At 36.3% G+C, this 6,727-nt stretch overlaps 1 pseudogene; it reads left to right on the top strand.

The window, feature by feature from the left end:
* Positions 1-595: 595 nt before the first annotated feature.
* LOC103746389 lies at positions 596-999 on the top strand (annotated as a pseudogene).
* The last annotated feature ends 5,728 nt before the right edge of the window (positions 1,000-6,727 follow it).

Raw genomic sequence — 6,727 nt, 5'->3', positions numbered from 1 at the left:
AGAACTATTAAGATTCTGTCTTGAGGTCCCATAGATTCTCAAACAGTACTGGGCATTTCCATTGCTCTAGGTTGTCCTCCAGAACTTGATGGTAAGACCCTTTTGCTGAAGATACAACATATGTGAATCATAGAAAAAAATATTGAGAAATCAAGATGTTAACTAACCTTGAAGTTTCATCTCTATTGCCCAGCTTTCATAGTTCTTGGAGGTGCTATGCATGCTCCTGGAAGATAAAAGTAATCATTAACCTTATCAAGCTGCAAACCCTGTAAACTATAATAATGACTTGTCTGGAAAGATATATTGCACTCACTAGTGCAATAGTGGCATAAATGTTAAGGGAGTAACTAACCAATTTCTGATTATATTAAAGGCTCACAATGCAAGGTGGAGCCATACCCATCACTGTTATCAGGACCAAGAATCTGTGACCAATTAGGTTACAGTTCATAAGGGAAATCCTATTACCATTATCCTGCTAAAAGGCAGAGTAAAAGGCCCCGGTCACTGAGCTGCCCCCCGCCCCCCTGCTTCCTTCTCCCTCAGCCACCTTCTGCAGACCAATTCCACTGAGGAAAAGGAATCATATCATATGTCTGCTATCCAGAACCTCCACTCTTTTGACCCCTTTTCTAATGTAAGTAAGGGTGATGACCTGCTTCCTGCTGGCACTGAGGATTATATCCATATAGGAATTCAACAGAGAAATGTCAGGAAGACCCTTACTATTGTCCAAGGGATCGCTGATGATTATGATAAAAAGAAACTAGTGAAGGCGTTTAAGAAGAAATTTTCCTGCAATGGTACTGTAATTGAGCATCCAGAATACAGAGAAGTAAGTCAGCTTCAAGGTGACCAGCACAAGAACATATGCCAGCTCCTGATAGAGATTGTACTGGCTAAGGACGATCAGCTAAAGGTTCATGGGTTTAAGTGCTGTGGCTCTCTGAAGCTTAAGTGAGGATTTCTTTGCAATGAGTAGAATTTCCCTTCTGTCCCTTGTCACAAGTTTAAAAAAACTGACAGCTTGTATAATGTAATCATTTGAGGTCATCTTTTAACTTGGACTAGTGTAACTCCTTCCTGCAATAAACTAAAAGAGCCATAAAAAAATCTCTAAACACTTTCTATAACTTCCTGTATTCTTCAATTAACTTATAGTTTTAAACTCTGTGACGAAAAATTACAAGGAGTAGTGTTTTCAGATTGTAAAATGTATAAATGGAAAGTAAAATATTCAAAAAGATAGAGAAGGAAAGCTCCAAAACTCCTTTTATGAAGCCCATATCACTCTAACATTATAACCAGGCAAAGATATAACAAAAAACTAAACTGTAGGCCCATATGCTTAATGAACATAGACAAAAATTTTCTCAAGAAAATACTTTCAAACCACATATAAACACACATCTGAAAGATCATTCACCATGATCAATTTGGCTTTACTCCACAGATACAGATATGGTTCATTATACATAAGTCAATAAATATAATGGATAATATAACAGGACTTAAAAATCACATGGTGATCTCAATAGGTGCATTAAAGGCTTTGAAAAAAATACAACAAACATTCATCTTAAAAGTCCTAGAGGAAATTGGTCTGAAGAGAACATACCTCAATATAATTAAAGCTATATATAACAAACCCACAACCAGCATCATTTTAAATGGAGAAAAACTGGAGGCATTCTTATTAAAGTCAGGAACCAGACAGTTATCCATGATCTTAAATCTCTTGCTAGAGCAATACGACAAGAGAAGGAAATTAAAGGAGTACTAATTAGAAAAGAAGAGGTCAATTTATCACTATTTTCAGATGATATGATATTATATATATACAAGATTCCACACACAAAACAACCTGTTAGAAATGATCAATACTTTCAGTAAATTTGAAGGTTACAAAAATCAGTGAAAAAATATCAGTAACTTTTCTATATACCAGAAACAAGCAATTGGAGAAAGCATTCATGGCAACCCCCATTCACAATAGCCTGAAAAACTATGTAGAAATAAACCTAACCAAAGACATTAAGGATCTCTACAATAACATTTTAAAATCATTAAACAAGATATAGAGGGAGACACCAGGTGATGGAAGGACTGACCATGTCATAGATTGGTAGAATCAGAAAATGACCATCCTGCCAAAAGCAATCTAAAGACTCAATTAAATGCCAATCAGAAATCCATGACATTCTTCATAGAATTAAAAAAAATACTAAAATTCATTTGGAATCAAAAAAGAACCTGGGTAGCAAAAGCAATCTTAAGCAAAATGAGCAAAGCTGGAGTAATCCTCATACCAGATCTCAAAATCCGTGACAGAACTTTAGTCATAAAAACACATGTACTGGTACAAAACAGACATGTAGATCAATGGAAAATAATAGAAGACCGAAATATGAGGGCATGCAATTTCAGTAACCTGATATTTGAAAAAGTACTAAAAATATACAATGGAGGAAAGACAGCATCTTCAGCAAACCGTGCTGTCATATTGAGTTTTCACCTGTAGAAAAATGAAATGGGATCCTTATCTTACACTCCTCACCTCAATATCTTACACACCTCAATATGAAACCTGAAACTCTGAAAATTCTAGAAGAAAACGTAGGTAGTGCCCTACAAGATATAGTTGTAGGAAAGGACTTTCTAAATCAGACATCAGTTGCTCAGGCATTAAGTTCAACAATCGACATGTGGGACCTCATTAAAGTAAAAAGCTTCTGTACAGTATAAAGAAATAACTAAGAAAGTGAAGAGGAAGTTCAATGAGTGTGAGAAAAATCTTCACCCATAACACATCCAAGAGAATATTCAAAGAAAACAAACAAACAAAATAAAAGAAACAAATGCACTACCAAATAATAATGGACTAAGGACCAGAACAGATAGCTCTCAAACAAAGAAATATAAATGGCTAAGAAACACCTTAAAACATGCTCAGCGTCTTTAGTAATTAGAGAAGTGCAAATCAACATCACTTTAAGATTTCATCTTACCCATAGTCAGACTGGCTAAGATCAAGAGACTAAAAGACAAAAAATCCTGGAAAGGAGATGAGAAAGGGGGACACTCTTTACTCATTCACTACTGGTGGGATTGAAAACATACAACCACGATGGTAAGCCATGTTATAACATTCATTGGAGTATACCCAAAACTCTCATCCTACTGTAGAGATACCTGTATCCTCATGTTTGTTGCTCATCTCTACATAATAGGAAGTAGACAACCTAAATGTTCATCAACCAATGAATGCATAATGAAAATGTGGTACATTTATAAAATGAAGTTCTACTTAAGAAAAGACAAAATTGGGTAAATGAATGGAACTAGAAACTGTTGTACTAAGGAAGTAACAGAGACTCAGAAAAGCTAGTGATGTTTGTTTTCTCTTATTTGCAGATCTTAGCACCAAACACTTATGTTTGAGCATATATCCTGATGCAACAGCAGGAAACAGGAAAATGGAAAGGAACCACGGAGTAAAGAGTAAGAAAGCTCCTAAGAGAGAAAGACATCAGGAAAGAGATACTACCAAACGTGAAATGGGGACAATGTGTGTATTCAAAAGGAGCCATGGGGATAAAGGGGAAAAGGGAACTCAAGAGAGGGGATAGTAGGAGACAGGTATTATCAAGGAGAAAATGGGGGTACTTAAAGGAAGGATGAGGATGCTTAGAAAGGATGAAAAGAGGAGAAATAAATAAAGCTTAGTTGGTATAAAAAACCATTGGTAAAGGTATGAACTAAAACCTCCCTTGAAAATTACATATACTAAATATGAGTGCTTGTGTATACTTGAAGGATATACAATAAGAAACACTGTCAGACAGGAAAAACGTTCTTTCAAGTTGTTGGTCAGGGTAGTCCATGAGACTTTCAAAATAACACAGGCTGTTTCCACAGTTCTGGATTACCTCCTAGAACATTAGGGTAAGACCCTATTGCTAAAGACAGGACATACTTCAGACACAGGAATTTGGGCAATGGAGCAAAGTCTGACCTAGAAACCTCCTCCCTGAAGACGAGCTCTCATAGTTCTAGAGAATACTATGCAAACTGCTAAGGGAGAAAATCAATCAAGGGTCCAACCCAGCTGTAAAACCTAAGACTGGCACAACAATCTGTATTGGTGCAATAGTGGCACTTTTATCTAGAGGGTAAGCAACAGCCATCTAATTGGACTGAAAGCCTCTCAGTGGGAGGAAACTCATGGGTGACACTGTAAATATAGCGAAATACACATAACTGGAGAGGTCATAGATCCTAGACAAACCTTATTTCTGTCACATCTCTAGAAAAATGAAATTCCTTATTGTATGCTAAATATGGATCCTTATGTTTTCAGACAAGAATACCTCTCACCACAATCAAAGAGGTTTCTCTTTGCAGTAGATGGAGACATTTACAGAGTTCCATATATGTTCACACACAGAGAATATATGTCTGAGAGAGATTCCTAGCCCTAACTAAAACATCTGCAGTGGAACCTCTGCTACTAAAATGCATGTAACATGGTGTAACAGCAGGTAGACAGATTGCTAATGCATCCCTCAACTCTCATGAGTGAAGAAAACTCCTCATGCAACAGAGTGAAATGCACACGTTTTAGAGAATAAGAAACCATCGAGTGCATGTCCCAGGATAGAATTCCTGTTTTCACCCTCCTCCCATGTCTCAGGGACCATTGTGGAAGAGGGAGTAGAAATATTTTAGGACCCAGGGTTAGTGCATGAACATGGGGAAATGGAGAACTTGCTCATGGGGACTTGCAACAATGGTGACAGCATGCACAAAACCCATGATGACTCAATCAGACAAAATACAGCATAAAGCTGGGGACATGGCCCTCAGGCCCCAGCCCTGGCCAAAGGAACTATTGGAAAGTGATAGTACGGGGTGGGGTCAGTGGACCGTTTTGGGGGAGAGACTCTGGATGGGCTGACTGGACTCCAGTGAATGAACTTGCACTGAGGGACACCTGGGTACAAATACATGACTGGGTGGGCCTTTGGAGGTATGGTAGAATGCAGGAGGTCCAGTGGGGGGAACAGTGATTGGAGATTGGTTATAAATTTGGTTGAGAACTATTATATGAAGTGCACAAAAATCTCAATAAAAATATTGTTGAATAGCAAAAAATCTTTTGTAGCATCAATGAAATTTTAACATTAACATTGGGAATTATAAATTGACTCAATATTGGAGACACAGAGAACCATGAAATTATTATCAGTACCCTTCTAACATATATTTACTTCCTCTCAAAACAAAGTCTTTTGTTTATTTTTAACAAAGCCTGTAATGTCTCTGAAATGTGTACTTTCTATTTGTAACATTTTCTTTCAACATGAGCTCATTAACTTGCTAGATTTTCAAACAAGTCACAGAAACCATAAGTGTATTCCCAATGCAAACATCTACAGCTCAAACTTCACATTAGGCATTTGTAAACTGGAAGCCTAGAAATTAGTGATAAATAATGTTACAGCTGGCAAGTTTGGAAAGATAGCTCACATACCATTTGCTCCTTTTCTCATCCTAAAGTAATATGCAAGGAACAGTGATCAAAATTTCCTTCTGTCAATCTAATTCCTACTAAAATTTCTCCCTAGAGAGTTGAATGGAATATTTTGAAACTATTCAGAAAGCAGTTAGAACTTCTTCAAAGAATAATGTGTATCTTTCTCATTCTTCCTTCTCTCTTAGCTTACTTTCTTTTTAATAGATATTGAAATCTTATCTTCTGAGGAACAATGAATTAGAGCTGGGAAGTGATATTGACCTTTCAACAACTCTGTGATTTCAGGCAAATTGTTTAAATTGTTTTGTTCCAGATTCTTTACAATGAAGATACTATTATCCATTCAAAATTTAATGAAGAAAAAATGGATTATTAGGCTACTTGTAATCTTATTCAGCACATAGTGTGTGTTACATGTCAGTGTGTTAACTGAAATCTTTAATATTTGCAGAAGTAAAACAGTAACTCTGAGACACATTAGTAAGTACTCTCATTTTTGGTCAGGCATTGTACCTACTATGTGACCAAGTTCAATAAATACTGAACCTATAATCGCAAATAAATAGAGCAAGAAAAAGTTTTCAGTCATTCTACATATTTTCTCTTCATATGGCTTCATTTGATTACTTCTTTTTAAAGCTCTGTCCATTTAATTATTCAACTTGCTCTTTCTTTTATTCCTAATATTTCAGTTATATATACTTTATTTTTTCTCTGTTTAAAAGCACATTCTATCCTGAAATTCTCCATTTCTTCCTCTATTTTAAATACATCTTTTTATTATCACCGTGTGTGTGTCTGTGTCTTTGTGCTTGTTTATGTGCATGTCATAACACACATCAAATGGGTTCCCAGATCTAAGTCAGGTCCATCACACTCGTAGGACAAATGCTCTTACCCAGCGAGGCATCTCAGTAGCCATAATATTCTATTTCATTAACCAGTTTAATCACTGGTCTTTCAATATTCTGATTCCGTAACTTCAAACAACAAACCAAATATTTATTTTGTGTAAGAAAATCTTTAATGTATCCTCTTCTTATTTTCCTCTCTTTCTCCTTCATTTCCCCTTCTTTCCTTCCTTCTTTCCTTCCTTCTTTCCTTCCTTCCTTCCCTCCCTCCCCGCTTCCTCCCTTCATTTCCCCTCTCTCTTTTTTCTTTCTTTTTCTCTCTTTCTCATTGTATTTT

The sequence above is a fragment of the Nannospalax galili genome, unplaced genomic scaffold, assembly GCF_000622305.1.
Source record: "Nannospalax galili isolate Female #2095 unplaced genomic scaffold, S.galili_v1.0 scaffold203, whole genome shotgun sequence".
NCBI lineage: Eukaryota > Metazoa > Chordata > Mammalia > Rodentia > Spalacidae > Nannospalax > Nannospalax galili.
The sequence above is the reverse complement of the archived record's forward strand: the minus strand, read 5'-3'. Positions and strand labels throughout refer to the sequence as shown.